The sequence below is a fragment of the Rhipicephalus microplus genome, chromosome X (assembly GCF_043290135.1).
Source record: "Rhipicephalus microplus isolate Deutch F79 chromosome X, USDA_Rmic, whole genome shotgun sequence".
Taxonomy (NCBI): domain Eukaryota; kingdom Metazoa; phylum Arthropoda; class Arachnida; order Ixodida; family Ixodidae; genus Rhipicephalus; species Rhipicephalus microplus.
The window spans coordinates 74,205,992-74,221,835 of NC_134710.1; the positions used below are offsets into that span (position 1 = coordinate 74,205,992).

The following is a 15,844-nucleotide window of genomic DNA, read 5'->3' on the forward strand; positions in this document are numbered from 1 at the left end:
TTTTTGCAGTTTCTTCACTCTCTTAGAGTGTTGTGCTTTTAGAAGAGTTATTTTATTGTTCGAAACAGTTCCCGTTCAAGCTAGAAAGCCGTGGGCCTGTGGCGCAACGGATAACGCGTCTGACTACGGAACAGAAGATTCCAGGTTCGAACCCTGGCAGGCTCGAACAAGTTTTGTTCGCAGTTTCTTCGCTCTCTTAGAGTGTTGTGCTATTAAAAGACGTATTTTATTGTTGGCAACTGTTCCTGTTGAAGCTCGAACGCCGTTGGCCTGCGGCGCAACTGATAACGCGTCTGACTACGGATCAGAAGATTCCAGGTTCGAATCCTGGCAGGCTCGAGCAATTTATTTTTCGCAGTTTCTTCAACCTATTTGAGTGCTGCGCTATAAGTAGACTTATTTTATTGTTGGCAACTGTTCCTTTTCAAGCTCGAACACCATGGGCGCAACGGATAACGCGTCTGACTATGGATGAGAAGATGCCTGGTTGGAATCCTGGCAGGCTCGGGCATGTTTTTTTTGTAGTTTCTTCGCTCTCTTTGACTGTTGCGCTATAAGAAGACCTATCTCATGGTTGGGCTCTGTTCCTGTCTAGGCTCGATCACCGCGGGCCTGTGGCGACACGAATAACGCGTCTGACTACGGGTCAGAAGATTCTAGGTTCGAATCCTTGCAGGCTCGAGCATTTTCTTTTTCTAGTTTCTTCGCTCTTTTTGCGTGTTGCGCTATAAGAAGACCTATCTTATAGTTGGCACTTGATCCCTTCTAGGCTCGAGAACCGCGGGCCTTTGGCGCAACGAATAACGCGTCTGACTACGGATCAGAAGATTCCAGGTTCGAAGCTTGGCAGGCTCGAGCATTTTCTTTTTGTAGTATCTTCGCTCTCTTTGAGTGTTGCGCTATAAGAAGACCTATCTCAAGGTTGGCAATTGTTCCTGTTCAAGCTCAAACACCGTGGGCCTGTGGCGCAATGGATAACGAATCCTGGCAGGCTCGAGCATATTTTTTTGTAGTTTCTTCGCTCTCTTAGAGTGTTGCGCTATAAGAAGACCTATCTTATAGTTGGCAACAGTTCCTGTCCAGGCTCGAGCGCCACGGGCCTGTGGCACAACGGATAACGCGTCTGACTACGGATCAGAAGATTCCAGGTTCGAATCCTGGCAGGCCCAATCATTTTCTTTTTGCAGTTTCTTCGCTCTCTTTGAGTGTTGCGCTGTAAGAAGACCTATCTTATAGTTGGCAACTGTTCCTGACCAGGCTCGAGCACCGCGGGCCTGTGGCGCAACAGCTAACGCGTCTGACTACGAATCAGAAAATTCCAGGCTCGAGCATTTTCTTTTTTTTAGTTTTTTCGCTCTTTTTGAGTGCTGCGCTGTAAGAAGACCTATCTCAAAGTTGGCAACTGTTCCTTTTTAAGCTCGGACACCGTGGGTGCAACAGATAACGCGTCAGACTACGGATCAGAAGATTCCAGGTTCGAATCGTAGCAGGCTCGAGCAGTTTCTTTTTGTAGTTTCTTCGCACTCTTTGAGTATTGCGCTATAAGGAGACCTATCTTATAGTTGGCAACTGTTGCTGTCCAGGCACGAGCACCGCGGGCCTGTGGCGCAACGGATAACGCGTCTGACTATGGATCAGAAGATTCCAGGTTCGAATCCTGGCAGGCTCGAGCATGTTTTTTTGTAGTTTCTTCGCTCTCTTTGAGTGTTTCGCTATAAGAAGACCTATCTTATAGTTGGCAACTGTTACCGTCCAGACTCGAGCACCGCGGGCCTGTGGCGCAACGGATAATGCGTCCTACTACGGATGAAAAGTTTGAATCCTGGCAGGCTCGAGCATTTTTTGTAGTTTTTCGCTCTTTTTGAGTGTAGCGCTATAAGAAGACCTATCTTATAGTTGGCAACTGTTCCTGTCTAGGCTAGAGCGCCACGGGCCTGTGGCGAAATGGATAACGCGTCTGACTAAGGATCAGAAGATTCCAGGTTCGAATCCTGGCAGGCTCGAGCATTTTTTGTAGTTTCTTCGCTCTGTTAGAGTGTTGTGCTATTAGAAGAGTTATTTAATTGTTCGAAACAGTTCCCGTTCAAGCTCGAAAGCCGTGGGCCTGTGGCGCAACGGATAACGCGTCTGACTACGGAACAGAAGATTCCAGGTTCGAACCCTGGCAGGCTCGAACAAATTTTGTTCGCGGTTTCTTCGCTCTCTTAGAGTGTTGTGCTATTAAAAGACGTATTTTATTGTTGGCAACTGTTCCTGTTGAAGCTCGAACGCCGTTGGCCTGGGGCGCAACGGATAACGCGTCTGACTACGGATCAGAAGATTCCAGGTTCGAATCCTGGCAGGCTCGTGCAATTTATTTTTCGCAGTTTCTTCAACCTATTTGAGTGCTGCGCTATAAGTAGACTTATTTTATTGTTGGCAACTGTTCCTTTTCAAGCTCGAACACCATGGGCGCAACGGATAACGCGTCTGACTATGGATGAGAAGATGCCTGGTGGGAATCCTGGCAGGCTCTGGCATGTTTTTTGGTATTTTCTTTGCTCTCTTTTAGTGTTGTGCTATAAGAAGACCTATGTCATGATTGGCAACTGTTCCTGTCAAGGCTCGAGCACCGCCGGCCTGTGGCGCAACGGATAACGCGTCTGACTACAGATCAGAAGATTCCAGGTTCGAATCCTGGCAGGCTCGAGCATTTTCTTTTATGTTGTTTCTTCGCTCTCTTTGAGTGTTGCGCTATAAGAAGAGCTATCTTATAGTTGGCAACTGTTATTTTCTGGGCTGGAGCACCGCGGGCCTGTGGCGCAACGGATAACGCGTCTGACTACGGATCAGAAGATTCTAGGTTCGAATCCTGGCAGGCTCGAGCATTTTCTTTTTGTAGTTTCTTCGCTCTCTTTGAGTGTTGCGCTATAAGAAGACCTACCTCAAGGTTGGCAATTGTTCCTGTTCAAGCTCAAGCACCGTGGGCCTGTGGCGCAACGGATGACGAATCCTGGCAGGCTCGCGCATATTTTTTTGCAGTTTGTTCGCTCTCTTTGAGTGTTTCGCTATAAGAAGACCTATCTTATAGTGCAACAGATCCTGTCCAGGCTCGAGCGCCACGGGCCTGTGGCACAACGGATAACGCGTCTGACTAGGATCAAAAGATTCCAGGTTTGAATCCTGGCAAGCTCAAGGAATTTCTTTTTGTAGTTTCTCGATCTTTTTGAGTGTGTCGCTATAAGAAGACGCTATAAGAAGACCTATCTTATAGTTGGAAACTGTTCCTGCCTAGGCTCGAGCACGGTGGGCCTTTGGCGCAACGCATAACGCGTCTTACTATGGATCAGAAGATTCCAGGTTCGAATCCTGGCAGGCTAGAACATTTTCTTTTTGTAGTTTTTCGCTATCTTAGAGTATTGTGCTATTGGAAGACTTATTTGAAATTTGGCAACTGCTTCTGTTCAAGCTCGAACAACGTGGGCCTAGTGCGGAAAGGATAACGCGTCTGGCTACGGATCGGAAGATTCCAGGTTCGAATCCTGGCATGCTCATATAAATATTTTTCGCAATTTCCTCGCTCTCTTAAATGTTGTGCTATTAGAAGACTTATTTTATTTTTGGCAACTGTTCCTGTTCAAGCTCGAACACCATGGGCCTATGGCGCAACGGATAACGCGTCTGACTACGGATCAGAAGATTCAAGGTTCGAATCCTGGCAGGCTTGAACAAACTTTTTTTCAGTTTATTCACTCTCTTAGAGTGTTTTGCTAATAAAAGACTTATTTTATTGTTGGAAACTGTTCCTGTACAAGCTCGAACGCCGTGGCCTGTGGCGCAACGAATAACGCGTCTGAATAAGGATCAGTAGATTCCAGGTTCGAATCCTGGCGGGCTCGAACAAATGTTATTCTCAGTTTTTTCACTATAATATAGTGCTGCGCAATCAGGTGACCTATATTATTGTTGGCAACTGTTCCTGTTGAAGCTAGAACACCACGGGCCTTTGGCGCAACTGATAACACGTTTGACTACGAGTCAGAAGATTCCAGGTTCAAATTCTTGCAGGCTCGAACAAATTTTTTTCGCAGTTTCTTCGATATCTTAGAGTGTTGTACTATTAGAAGACTCATTTTATTGTTGGAAACTGTTCCTGTTAGGCTCGAACGCCGTGGCCTGTGGCACAACGGCTAACGCGTCTGACTATGGATGAGAAGATGCCTGGTTGGAATCCTGGCAGGCTCGGGCATGTTTTTTTTGTAGTTTCTTCGCTCTCTTTGAGTGTTGCGCTATAAGAAGACCTATCTTATAGTTGGCAACTGTTCCTGTCCAGGCTCGAGCACCACGGGCCTGTGGCGCAACAGATAACGCGTCCGACTACGGATCAGAAGATTCCAGGTTCGAATCATGGCAGGCTCGAACATTTTCTTTTTGTAATTTTTCGCTCTTTTTGAGTGTTGTGCCATAAGAAGACCTATCCTATAGTTGGCAACTGTTCCTGTCAAGGCTCGAGCACCGCGGGCCTGTGGCGCAAAGGATAACGCGTCTGACTACGGATCAGAAGATTCCAGGTTCGAATCCTGGCAGGCTCGAACATTTTCTTTTTGTAGTTTTTTGCTCTTTTTGAGTGTTGAGCCATAAGAAGCCCTATCCTATAGTTGGCAACTGTCCCTGCCTAGGCTCGAGCACCGCGGGCCAGTGGCGCAACGGATAACGCGTCTGACTACGGATCAGAAGACTCCAGGTTCGAATCCTGGCATGCTCGAACAAATATTTTTCGCAGTTTCTTCGCTTTTGTAAAGTGTTGTGCTATTAGAAGACTTATTTTATTGTTGGCAACTGTTCCTGTTCAAGCTCGAACGCTGTGGGCCTGTGGCGCAACGACGGCGGAGAGCAACTTCCGAGCAGCCTCAGCACTCGTCAGTGTCACAGACCATACGTGGTTCATTTGATACGCCCCCAACGCCAAAACGTCGTCGAGCGCACCAAGCTTGGCCAAAGTGTCCCAGTAATCTTCGACGCGGTAAGGCCGGGCTCTCGGATCACCATGCATGAAAACGGTATTGGCAACGATACGTCCGGAAGGCAGATTCGGCAGAATCACCTGATAATCGTCGGCGCTAGCGCAAAAACCCTCCGCGACCATATCGCTCGAAAGCCGGAAGTGGAATCTCAGCTATCACAGCAGCCTTCCCTCCATGCACTTATTTGGGTTTCTATGTGAATTTAGAAGTAGGAGTGTCAGTCAGCGCCATCTATAAGCCAAGCGAAGAGTGTGAAACACACTTTTATGCGCATGTTTGGCGTCACGTAGCACGTGAACTTATTACGAGCAGGCAGCTGATTAATGGTCCCTCGTATACAATCTAATGACACCAAGACTGCCAGTACGAGACCCTCGTTAATGAATAAGGGGAAGAAGTGTATACCTACGGGCTCGTTTTTGCGTTTGTTGACACGATCATAATGAGATCTAACAGACAGCAATGCCAAGGAATGTACAGGGGAAGTTATTAGAAGCAATGGAATGTAAATAAGAAGAAAGAACTGTGGGTGAAAAAATAACCAGCCGTGAGCATGAATCTACCCTATGACCTTCGAATAACGTGTTCGATGCTCTAACCACTCAGCTGTCATAGCAGCCTTCACCCATTTTTCTTTCTTTTTATTTACATTCCATTGGTTCTAATAACTTCCCCTGTACATTCCTTGGCATTACTGTCTGTTAAATCCCGTTATTTTCTCTCTCTCTCTCTCTCTCTCTCTATATATATATATATATATATATATATATATATGTGTGTGTGTGTGTGTGTGTGTGTGTGTGTGTCTGTGTGTGTGTGCTCGAAAAAACTGTTCACAACGAATGAATGGCACATGCCCAACTTCCACCAGTCGGGGGCAGTGGCACAACAGATAAGAAGATTCCAGGTTCGAATCCTGGCAGGCTCGAGCGTTTTTTCTAGTTTTTCGCGATCTTTTTGAGTGTTGCGCTATAAGAAGATCTATCTTATAGTTGGCAACAGTTCCTGTTCAAGCTCGAACAAAGTGGGCCTATGGCGCAACGGATAACACGCTTGACTACGGATCAGAAGATTCGAGGTTCGAATTCTGGCAGGCTCGAACAAATTTTTTTCGCAGTTTCTTCGCAATCTTAGAGTGTTGTGCTATTAGAAGACTTAATTTATTGTTGGAAACTGTTCCTGTTCAAGCTCGAACGCCGTGGGCCTGTGGCGCAACGGATAACGCGTCTGACTACGGATCAGAAGATTCCAGGTTCGAATCCTGGCAGGCTCGTGAAATTTATTTTTCGCAGTTTCTTCAACCTATTTGAGTGCTGCGCTATTAGTAGACCTATTATATTGTTGGCAACTGTTCCTGTTCAAGCTCCTACGCCGTGGCCTGTGGCGCAACGGATAACGCGTCTGACTACGGATCAGAAGATTCCAGGTTCGAATCCTGGTGGGCTCGAACAAATTTTGTTCGCAGTTTCTTCACTATAAGTGAGTGCTGCGCTATTAGGTGACTTACTTGTTTGTTGGCAACTGTTCCTGTTCAAGCTAGAACACCACGGGCCTGTGGCGCAATGGATAACACGTTTGACTACGGATCAGAAGATTCCTGGTTCGAATTCTTGCAGGTTCGAACAATTTTTTTTCGCAGTTTCTTCGCTAGCTTAGAGTCTTGTGCTAATAGAAGACTTACTTTATTGTTGAAACTCTTCCTGTTCAAGCTCGAACGCCGTGGCCTGTGGCGCAACGGCTAACGCGTCTGACTACGGATCAGAAGATACCAGGTTCGAATCCTGGCAGGCTCGAATAACTTTGTTCGCAGTTTCTTCGCTCTCTTAGCGTGTTGTGCTCTTAGAAGACTTAATTTATTGTTGGCAACTGCTTTTTCAAGCTCGAACACCGCGGGCCTTTGGCGCAACGGATAACGCGTCTGACTACGGATCAGAAGATTCCAGGTTGGAATCCTGGGAGGCTCGAGCAATTTATTTTTCGCAGTTTCTTCAACCCATTTGAGTGCTGCGCTATAAGTAGACCTATTTTATTGTTGGCAACTGTTCCTTTTCAAGCTCGAACACCGTGGACGCAACGGATAACGTGTCTGACTATGGATGAGAAGATGCCTGGTTGGAATCCTGGCAGGCTGGGGCGTGTTTTTTTGTAGTTTCTTCGCTCTCTTTGAGTGTCGCGCTATAAGAAGACCTATCTCATGGTTGGCAACTGTTCCTGTCTAGGCTCGAGCACTGCGGGCCTGTGGCGCAACGGATAACGCGTCTGACTACGGATCAGAAGATTCCAGGTTTGAATCCTGGCAGACTCAAGCACTTTCTTTTTGTAGTTTCTTCGCTCTCTTTGAGTGTTGCGCTATAAAAAGGCCTATCTCAAGGTTGCCAATTGTTCCTGCTCAAGCTCAAACACCGTGGGCCTGTGGCGCAACGGATAACGAATCCTGGCAGGCTCGAGCATATTTTTTTGTAGTTTCTTCGCTCTCTTTGAGTGTTGCGCTATAAGAAGACCTATCTTATAGTTGGCAACAGTTCCTGTCCAGGCTCGAGCGCCACGGGCCTGTGGCGCAACGCATAACGCGTCTGACTACGGTTCAGAAGATTCCAGGTTCGAATCCTGGCAGGCTCGAGCGTTTTCTTTTTGTAGTTTCTCGCTCTTTTTGAGTGTTGCGCTATAAGAAGACCTGTCCTATAGTTGGCAACTGTTCCTGTCTAGGCTCGAGCCCCGTGGGCCTTTGGCGCAACGGATAACGCGTCTTACTATGAATCAGAAGTTTCCAGGTTCGAATTCTGGCCGGCTCAAGCATTTTCTTTTTGTAGTTTCTTCACTATCTTAGAGTATTGTGCTATTAGAAGACTTATTTTAACTTTGGCAACTGCTTCGGTTCAAGCTCGAACAATGTGGGCCTATGGCGCAACGGATAACGCGTCTGACTACGGATCAGGAGATTCCAGGTTCGAATCCTGGCACACTCGAATGAATATTTTTCGTAGTTTCCTCGCTCTCTTAGAGTGTTGTGCTATTAGAAGACTTACTTTATTGTTGGAAACTGTTCGTATTCAAGCCCGAACGCCGTGGGCCTGTGGCGCAACGGATAACGCGTCTGACTACGGATCAGAAGGTTCCAGGTTCGAATCCTGGCAGGCTCGAGCATTTTCTTTTTGTAGTTTCTCGCTCTTTTTGAGTGTGTCGCTATAAGAAGACCTATCGTATAGTTGGCAACTAATTCTGTCTAGGCTCGGGTACCGTGGGCCTGTGGCGCAACGGATAACGCGTCTAACTACGGATCAGAAGATTCCAGGTTCGAATCCTGGCAGGCTCAAGCATTTTATTTTTGTAGTTTCTTCGCTCTCTTTGAGTGTTGCGCTATAAGAAGACCTATCTAAAGGTTGGCAATTATTCCTGTTCAAGCTCAAGCACCGTGGGCCTGTGGCGCAACGGAGAACGAATCCTGGCAGGCTCGAGCTTATTTTTTTAGTTCTTTTGCTCTCTTTGAGTGTTGCGCTATAAGAAGACCTATCTTATAGTTGGGAGCAGTTCCTGTTCAGGCTCGAGCGCCACGAGCCTGTGAGGCAACGGATAACCCGTCTAACTAGGATCAGAAGATTCCAGGTTCGAATCCTGGCAGGCTCGACCGTTTTCTTTTTGTAATTTCTCGCTCTTTTTGAGTGTTGCGCTATAAGAAGACCTATCTTATAGTTGGCAACTGTTCCTGTCTAGGCTCGAGCACTGTGGGCCTGTGGCGCAACGCATAACGCGTCTTACTATGGATCAGAAGATTCCAGGTTCGAATCCTGGCAGGCTCGAGCCTTTTCTTTTTGTTGTTTTTTCGCTATCTTAGAGTATTGTGCTATTAGAAGACTCATTTTAACTTTGGCAACTGCCTCTGTTCAAGCTCAAACAACGTGGGCCTATGGCGCAACGGATAACGCGTCTGACTACGGATCAGAAGATTCCAGGTTTGAATCCTGGCGGGCTCGAACAAATTTTGTTCGCAGTTTCTTCACTATAAGTGAGTGCTGCCCTATTAGGTGACTTACTTGACTGTTGGCAACTGTTCCTCTTCAAGCTAGAACACCACGGGCCTGTGGCGCAACGAATAACACGTTTGACTACGGATCAGAAGATTCCTGGTTCGAGTTCTTGCAGGCTCGAACAAATTTTTTTTGCAGTTTCTTCGCTATCTTAGAGTGTTATGCTAATAGAAGACTTATTTTATTGTTGGAAACTGTTCCTGTTCAAGCTCGAACGCCGTGGCCTGTGGCGCAATGGCTAACGCGTCTGACTATGGATGAGAAGATGCCTGGCTAGAATCCTGGCAGACTCAGGCATGTTTTTTTTGTAGTTTCTTCGCTCTCTTTGAGATATGCGCTATAAGAAGACCTATCTCATGGTTGGCAAGTGTTCCTGTCTAGGCTCGAGCACCGCGGGCCCGAGGCGTAATGGATAACGCGTCTGACAACAGATCAGAAATTTCCAGGTTCGAATGCAGGCAGGCTCGAGCATTTTCTTTTTGTAGTTTCTTCGCTCTCTTTGGGTGTTGCGCTATAAGAAGACCTATCTCATGGTTGGCAATTGTTCCTGTCTAGGCTCGAGCACTGCGGGACCGAGGCGTAACGGATAACGCGTCTGACTACGGATAAGAAGATTCCAGGTTCGAATCCTGGCAGGCTCGAACAAATTTTGTTCGCAGTTTCTTCGCTCTCTTAGAGTATTGTGCTATTAGGAGACTTATTTTATTGTTGGCAACATTTCCTGTCTAGGCTCGAGCACCGCGGGCCTGTGGCGCAACAGATAACGCGTCAGGCTACGGATAAGAAGATTCCAGGTTCGAATCCTGGCAGGCTCGATCATTTTCTTTTTGCAGTTTCTTCGCTCTCTTTGAGTGTTGCGCTATAAGAAGACCTATCTTATAGTTGGCAAGTGTTCCTGTTTAGGCTCGAGCACCGCGGGCCTGTGGCGCAACGGATAACGCGGCTGACTACGGATCAGAAGATTTCAGGTTCGAATCCTTGCAGGCTCGAGCATTTGCTTTTTGTAGTTTCTTCGCTCTCTTAGAGTATTGTGCTATTAAAAGACTTATTTTAACTTTGGCAACTGCTTCTGTTCATGCTCGAACACCGTGGGCCTGTGGCGCAACGGATAACGCGTCTGACTACGGATCAGAAGATTCCAGGTTCGAATCCTGTCAGGCTCGAACAAATATTTTTCGCAGTTTCTTCGCTCTCTTAGAGTGTTGTGCTAATAGAAGACTTATTTTATTTTGTGTCAACTGTTCCTGATTGATTGATATGTGGGGTTTAACATCCCAAAACCACTCTATGATTATGAGAGACGCCGTAGTGGAGGGCTCCGGAAATTTAGACCACCTGGGGTTCTTTAACGTGCACCCAAATCTGAGCACACGGGCCTACAACATTTCCGCCTCCATCGGAAATGCGTGTCAACTGTTCCTGTTCATGCTCGAACGCCGCTTCTGTCTGGTCACGTTGTATTATTTCGTGTACGTAGAATGTGTATATCTCCTTCAGCGAAAACATTTTTCTTTAATCGGCACACTTCCACGCTGCCAGTCAAAACTTGGCTGAATGAAAAATAATTATACATAACCTACACAGTGATTTGTAGACTCTGCAGCTAACCTGAGACGATAGAGCATTGTTTTATTCATATTCGTGATGCTTTTTATTTTTGGGACATTCTAAAAAGAATGTTAAGGGAAGAACTTCCAATCACAGCCCATGGTATTAGGTTCCTTCCGTTCAAAAAGAGTCTGACTGATAGTACTCCTTACGACTTGTTTATGGTGTTGACTTTATTCATTATGGAAAAAAAGCATGATCGATTGACACGCCGAGCCACCACGGTCGACGAGATCTGTCTTCCGAGAAGGATCTCCTCAAGTGCGCAGTGTTGTCGTGACTTTTGACCTCGTTCCGGAGTGGCTTCCTATTCTTGACGCTTGTGTGTGTTTGCCCGACTTCTGATGAAGTCTGTTCTGTGTACTTACTGGTGATAATCTCATTCATTAACGAAAGAAAGTATGGGCCTGTGGCGCAACGCATAACGCGTCTGACTACGGATCAGAAGATTCTAGGTTCGAATCCGGGCAGGCTCGAACAATTTTTTTTCGCAGTTTCTTCCCTCTCTTAGAGTGTTGTACTATTAGAAGACTTATTTTATTGTTGGCAGCTGTTCCTGTTCAATCTCGAACGCCGTGGGCCTGTGGCGCAACTGATAACGCGTCTGGCTTCGGATCAGAAGATTCCAGGTTCGAATTCTGGAAGGCTCGAACAAAATTTTTTCGCAGTTTCTTCGCTCTCTTAGAGTGCTGTGCTATTAGAAGACTTATTTTATTGTTGGCGACTGTTCCTGTTCAAGCTCGAACGCCATGGGCCTGTGGCGCAACGGATAACGCGTCTGACTTCGGATAAGGAGATTCCAGGTTCAAATTCTTGCAGGCTTGAGCATTTTATTTTTCGCAGTTTCTTCACTCTATTTAAGTGCGGCGCTATTATTAGACTAATTTAATTGTTGGCATCTGTTCCTGTTCAAGATAAAACATCACGGGCCTGTGGCACAACGGATAACGCGTCTGACTACGGATCAGCAGATTCCAGGTTCGAGTCCTGGCAGGCTCGAACAAACTCTTTTCACAGTTTCTTCGCTCCCTTAGAGTGTTGTGCTATTAGAAGACTTATTTTATTGTTGGCAACTGTTCCTGTTCAAGCTCGAACGCCGTGGGCCTGTGGCGCAACGCATAAGGCGTCTGACTTCGGATCAGGACATTCCAGGTTCGAATCCTGGCAGGCTCGAGCAATTTATTTTTCGCAGTTTCTTCCCTCTGGTAGAGTGTTGTGCTATTAGAAGACTTATTTTATTGTCGGCAACTGTTCCTGTTCAAGTTCGAACGCCGTGGGCCTGTGGCGCAACGGATAACGCGCCTGACTACGGATAATAGGATTCCAGGTTCGAATCCTGGCAGGCTCGAACAAATTTGTTCGCAGTTTCTTCGCTCTGTTAGAGTGTTGTGCTATTAGAATACCTAATTTATTGTTGGCATCTGCTTCTGTTCAAGCTCGAAGACCGTGGGCCTGTGGCGCAACGGATAACGCGTCTGACTACAGGTAAGAAGATTCCAGGTTCGAATTCTGGCAGGCTCGAACAATTTTTTTCGCAGTTTCTTCGTTATCTTAGAGCGTTGTGCTATTAGAAGACCTATTTTATTGTTGGAAACTGTTCCTGTTCAAGCTCGAACGCCGTGGGCCTGTGGCGCAGCATTCCACTTCCGGCTTTCGAGCGATACGGTCGCGGAATGTTCGGCTCCGACGGAGCGGTATCAGCGGCCCGACCGGGCCGCGGTGACAGGGTTTTTGCGCCTAGCGCCGACGATTATCAGGTGATTTTGCCCAATTTGCCTTCCGGACGCATCGCTGCGAATACCGTTTTCATGCATGGTGATCCGAGAGCCCGGCCTCACCGCGTCGAAGATTACCGGGACACTTTGGCCAAGCTTGGTGCGCTCGACGACGTTTTGGCGTTGGGGGCGTATCAAATGAACCACGTATGGGCTGTGACACTGACGAGTGCTGAGGCTGCTCGGAAGTTGCTCTCCGCCATCGATGTGAAGGTAAAGGATCGCCCATGTTTGCTCATTGACCCAAATAACCGCGAGGTTCGCTTGAAGCTTCACTGGTTGCTGCACGGCGTGACCGACGAAGACGTGCGTGTTGCCTTGACTCCCTATGGGAAAGTGTTCGAAGTGAAACGGGAGAAGTGGCGAGCACCGGGCATCACAGAAAAGGGCTCAACGACACGGTCTGTGGGACTAAAGCTGCACTCCGACGTCAAGGTGGATGACATTCCGCACCAGCTCAAGATTGCCGGAGAGCTGACTCTCGTTGTCGTTCCAGGCCGTGCACCGTTGTGCCTACGGTGCAAGAGTACCGGTCACATACGTCGCGACTGCCGAGTACCCCGCTGCAGTCGTTGTCGCCGCTTCGGCCACGATGACGCCGACTGCGCGAAGACATATGCCAGTGTGACCGGACCAGCGCAGGAAAGTGATGCACTGGAACACCTCATGGACGAAGCAGACTCGGAAGAAACAGCAGGAGTTAACCCGAACTCTGCTGTGGAAGATGGGTCGTCATGCCGTCAAGAAGAGGGCGTGTGTGAAGCACCAGGTAAGCCCGACGCCGGGCTTCCATACGAAGGCGTAGGCGAAAGTAGTGAAAAGGTGGATGCAAGCAGCACCGGCGACACGTGTCTCGGCTCAGCAGACGAGACCCCCTCCGAGGCTGAACTGATGACTGGGATTGAAAGCGACAGTGGCACTGTGACGGGGAAGCGTCCCCGTGACGAAGGGAAAAAAGACAAGAGCACCACTGCTGCCTCGCCGGACGAACCACCCGCCAAAACGACTCCCGCTCGGCGGCCTCTCATCCGGCCACGGCCAAACATTTCGACGGAGCGCAAGACGGCGGAAACGCCGCCTTCGCCAACTTAAGGACTGTACTGGGACAAGGCGTTCAGGAAGGAATTGCAGTTGTAAGGTAAGCGCCATGCCCCTGGGTTTTTCGTAGCCTTACAATGGTGCAAATAGAAAATTCAATCCGTGTGGCCACTTTAAATGTGCGTGGCCTGGCCTCACGGAGAAAACAATGTCAGATTTATCGGCTAGTAAGTGACCTCGACCTTGACATACTGGCAGTCCAAGAGACTAAAGTCCATGGCGACGATGAAACTGGGGGCATGGTGCGCCAATTCTTGCCGCGGTATTCTGTTATAGTTAGCCATGCCATAGGGACTTCTTCCGGTTGCGTTTTGTTCGTCAGACAGAGTCTGGGTGCTAAAGTAGAAGCCTCAACGTCATGTCCGTCTGGTCGGCTCATTGTTTGCGATCTTTTGTTTTCGGGATTGGAATGGCGCGTAATATGCTTGTACGCACCGACTGTCACTGACGAAAGACGCATATTTTTCGAACAACTAAAGCAGTATACCAATTGTAATAGGCTCCTAATCATTATTGGCGATTTCAACTGCGTCCTTTCAGCCAAAGACAAAACTAGCGAACGACATTACAGGGATGCAAGTACGGCTGTCTTAAGCGATATAGTAAGAGAACATGGTTTGGAGGATGTGGCTGAATGTCTCGGTGGTGGCCGGACTATGCAGTACACCCACTTTCAGGCAGCCAGCCATGCCCGACTAGATAGGGCGTACGTGAGTGTAGAATTGGTACCGCTTTGCAAGGCATACCGTGTTAACGCCGTTTCATTTAGTGACCACTGCTTGGTTAGCTTTGTAGTAGCTAGCACGAAAGAAACGAAAAGGGCCTTCGAGTGGCAACTATGGAAATTGAATTCGAATTTGCTGAGTGATGAAAAATTTATGGAGGAAGTAATGACGGAAGTTGAAAAAATGAAAGTTCGCAGTAAAATGACGTTTAGAGAAAAATGGGAGAACTTCAAGCAGGTCGTTAAATTGAAGGCTTTGGAACGCTCGAGCACTATAAGCAGAGAAAAAGGAGCAGAAGAAACGCTCATGCGCAGAAACCTGGAAAAATTGCTCCTCGAAGAATGTAGAATGCCCGGCATGTTTCTTGAAGATATTCGCGCGTTGAAAAGTAAAATTGAGCGGTTCGATGTCGAAAGATACCGCGGTGCTATGGTTCGGGCAAGAGCCGAGCGACTGATAACGGAAGAAGCACCGTCAAAAAGGGCGTTGAGCTCAGAAAAGTGGCATGCGCGTCGTAATCAGATAACAGAAATTGAACACGAGGGTGAAGTCAACGATGACGCAGATGTTATCGAGCGTGCTTTCTTTGAGCACTTCAATGGTTTATTCGCCGCCAGCCCAGTTGATGTCGATCGTTTTAAAAAGGATTTTTTACCGCTGATGCCAAAGCTTGACAATAATACAAAAGAAATATTGGAGGAACCCATTTCAGAAGAGGAAGTTAACAGTGCTATTGAAAGTATGCATCCCGGGAAATCGCCTGGCCCTGATGGTCTGACTTCCGCCTTTTATAAGTGTTTCAAGTTTGAAATAACACCAGTCTTGGCCGACGTTTATAATGAGGCATTCGAGCTGAAAATATTACCCCCGTCCTTTTCATCATCTCACACTGTTCTTATACCAAAATCGGAAGACCCCGTTGCACTGCGCAGAGTAAATTCTTACCGCCCAATCTGCCTCACTAATGGAGATTACAAGATATTCATGAAAATCTTAGCTAAAAGGTTGCAAACAGTCATTACGGAGCTCGTGGGGCCGCATCAGACGTGCGGCATTAAAGGTCGAACTATCCTCACGAATATACACGCAGCCCGGAGCATCCTCGAATGTTGCGACGCTATTGGTGCGCGAGTCGCAATGCTGCAAATCGACCTCGAGAAGGCTTTTGACAGGGTGCCTCATGAAATTCTGCTGTGCATCCTAGATTATGTGAACTTAGGGAAAATAATCAAAGAGGGGGTTGTCATGGCGTACCGAGACTGCTCAACGCGGCTCATCGTTAACAAGGTGGTGGGGAAGCGCATCCCAGTCAAGCGTTCGGTTCGTCAGGGTTGTCCTCTCTCACCACTATTGTTTTGTTTGTACATAGAGTCCTTTTGTTTGAGTGTCATAAAGAATGACAGTGTCCGTGGGTTTAAGCTGCACGAGGTTGAAGTCCGACTGTTGGCTTATGCGGACGATATTGCCATTTTTTGCACGGACTCTGACAGCATAGCAGATGCTGTCAAATGCGTTACTAACTTCTGTGTTGCAAGTGGCAGCGCTGTAAACTGGGGAAAATGCCTTGGCTTTTGGCACGGTGACTGGGCAGAAACCCCAGACAGTTTTGC

General features: G+C 47.5%; 14 non-coding genes across 14 annotated transcripts; all 14 read left to right on the forward strand.

Moving 5' to 3' along the window:
- The first annotated feature begins 92 nt into the window (after positions 1-92).
- TRNAR-ACG (transfer RNA arginine (anticodon ACG)) lies at positions 93-165 on the forward strand. Its single transcript has one exon. It is a non-coding gene; the product is annotated as a tRNA-Arg (tRNA).
- A 931-nt stretch (positions 166-1,096) lies between these two features.
- On the forward strand, positions 1,097-1,169 carry TRNAR-ACG (transfer RNA arginine (anticodon ACG)). The gene has a single exon. It is a non-coding gene; the product is annotated as a tRNA-Arg (tRNA).
- Positions 1,170-1,596: 427 nt separating this feature from the next.
- Positions 1,597-1,669, forward strand: TRNAH-AUG (transfer RNA histidin (anticodon AUG)). The gene has a single exon. It is a non-coding gene; the product is annotated as a tRNA-His (tRNA).
- Positions 1,670-1,930: 261 nt separating this feature from the next.
- Positions 1,931-2,003, forward strand: TRNAL-AAG (transfer RNA leucine (anticodon AAG)). Its single transcript has one exon. It is a non-coding gene; the product is annotated as a tRNA-Leu (tRNA).
- Positions 2,004-2,100: 97 nt separating this feature from the next.
- Positions 2,101-2,173, forward strand: TRNAR-ACG (transfer RNA arginine (anticodon ACG)). The gene has a single exon. It is a non-coding gene; the product is annotated as a tRNA-Arg (tRNA).
- Positions 2,174-2,615: 442 nt separating this feature from the next.
- Positions 2,616-2,689, forward strand: TRNAC-ACA (transfer RNA cysteine (anticodon ACA)). The gene has a single exon. It is a non-coding gene; the product is annotated as a tRNA-Cys (tRNA).
- A 101-nt stretch (positions 2,690-2,790) lies between these two features.
- On the forward strand, positions 2,791-2,863 carry TRNAR-ACG (transfer RNA arginine (anticodon ACG)). The gene has a single exon. It is a non-coding gene; the product is annotated as a tRNA-Arg (tRNA).
- Positions 2,864-4,498: 1,635 nt separating this feature from the next.
- Positions 4,499-4,571, forward strand: TRNAR-ACG (transfer RNA arginine (anticodon ACG)). The gene has a single exon. It is a non-coding gene; the product is annotated as a tRNA-Arg (tRNA).
- Positions 4,572-6,203: 1,632 nt separating this feature from the next.
- TRNAR-ACG (transfer RNA arginine (anticodon ACG)) lies at positions 6,204-6,276 on the forward strand. The gene has a single exon. It is a non-coding gene; the product is annotated as a tRNA-Arg (tRNA).
- A 959-nt stretch (positions 6,277-7,235) lies between these two features.
- On the forward strand, positions 7,236-7,308 carry TRNAR-ACG (transfer RNA arginine (anticodon ACG)). The gene has a single exon. It is a non-coding gene; the product is annotated as a tRNA-Arg (tRNA).
- A 241-nt stretch (positions 7,309-7,549) lies between these two features.
- On the forward strand, positions 7,550-7,622 carry TRNAR-ACG (transfer RNA arginine (anticodon ACG)). The gene has a single exon. It is a non-coding gene; the product is annotated as a tRNA-Arg (tRNA).
- Positions 7,623-8,070: 448 nt separating this feature from the next.
- Positions 8,071-8,143, forward strand: TRNAR-ACG (transfer RNA arginine (anticodon ACG)). Its single transcript has one exon. It is a non-coding gene; the product is annotated as a tRNA-Arg (tRNA).
- A 100-nt stretch (positions 8,144-8,243) lies between these two features.
- TRNAR-ACG (transfer RNA arginine (anticodon ACG)) lies at positions 8,244-8,316 on the forward strand. The gene has a single exon. It is a non-coding gene; the product is annotated as a tRNA-Arg (tRNA).
- A 1,802-nt stretch (positions 8,317-10,118) lies between these two features.
- TRNAR-ACG (transfer RNA arginine (anticodon ACG)) lies at positions 10,119-10,191 on the forward strand. The gene has a single exon. It is a non-coding gene; the product is annotated as a tRNA-Arg (tRNA).
- Positions 10,192-15,844: the final 5,653 nt, after the last annotated feature.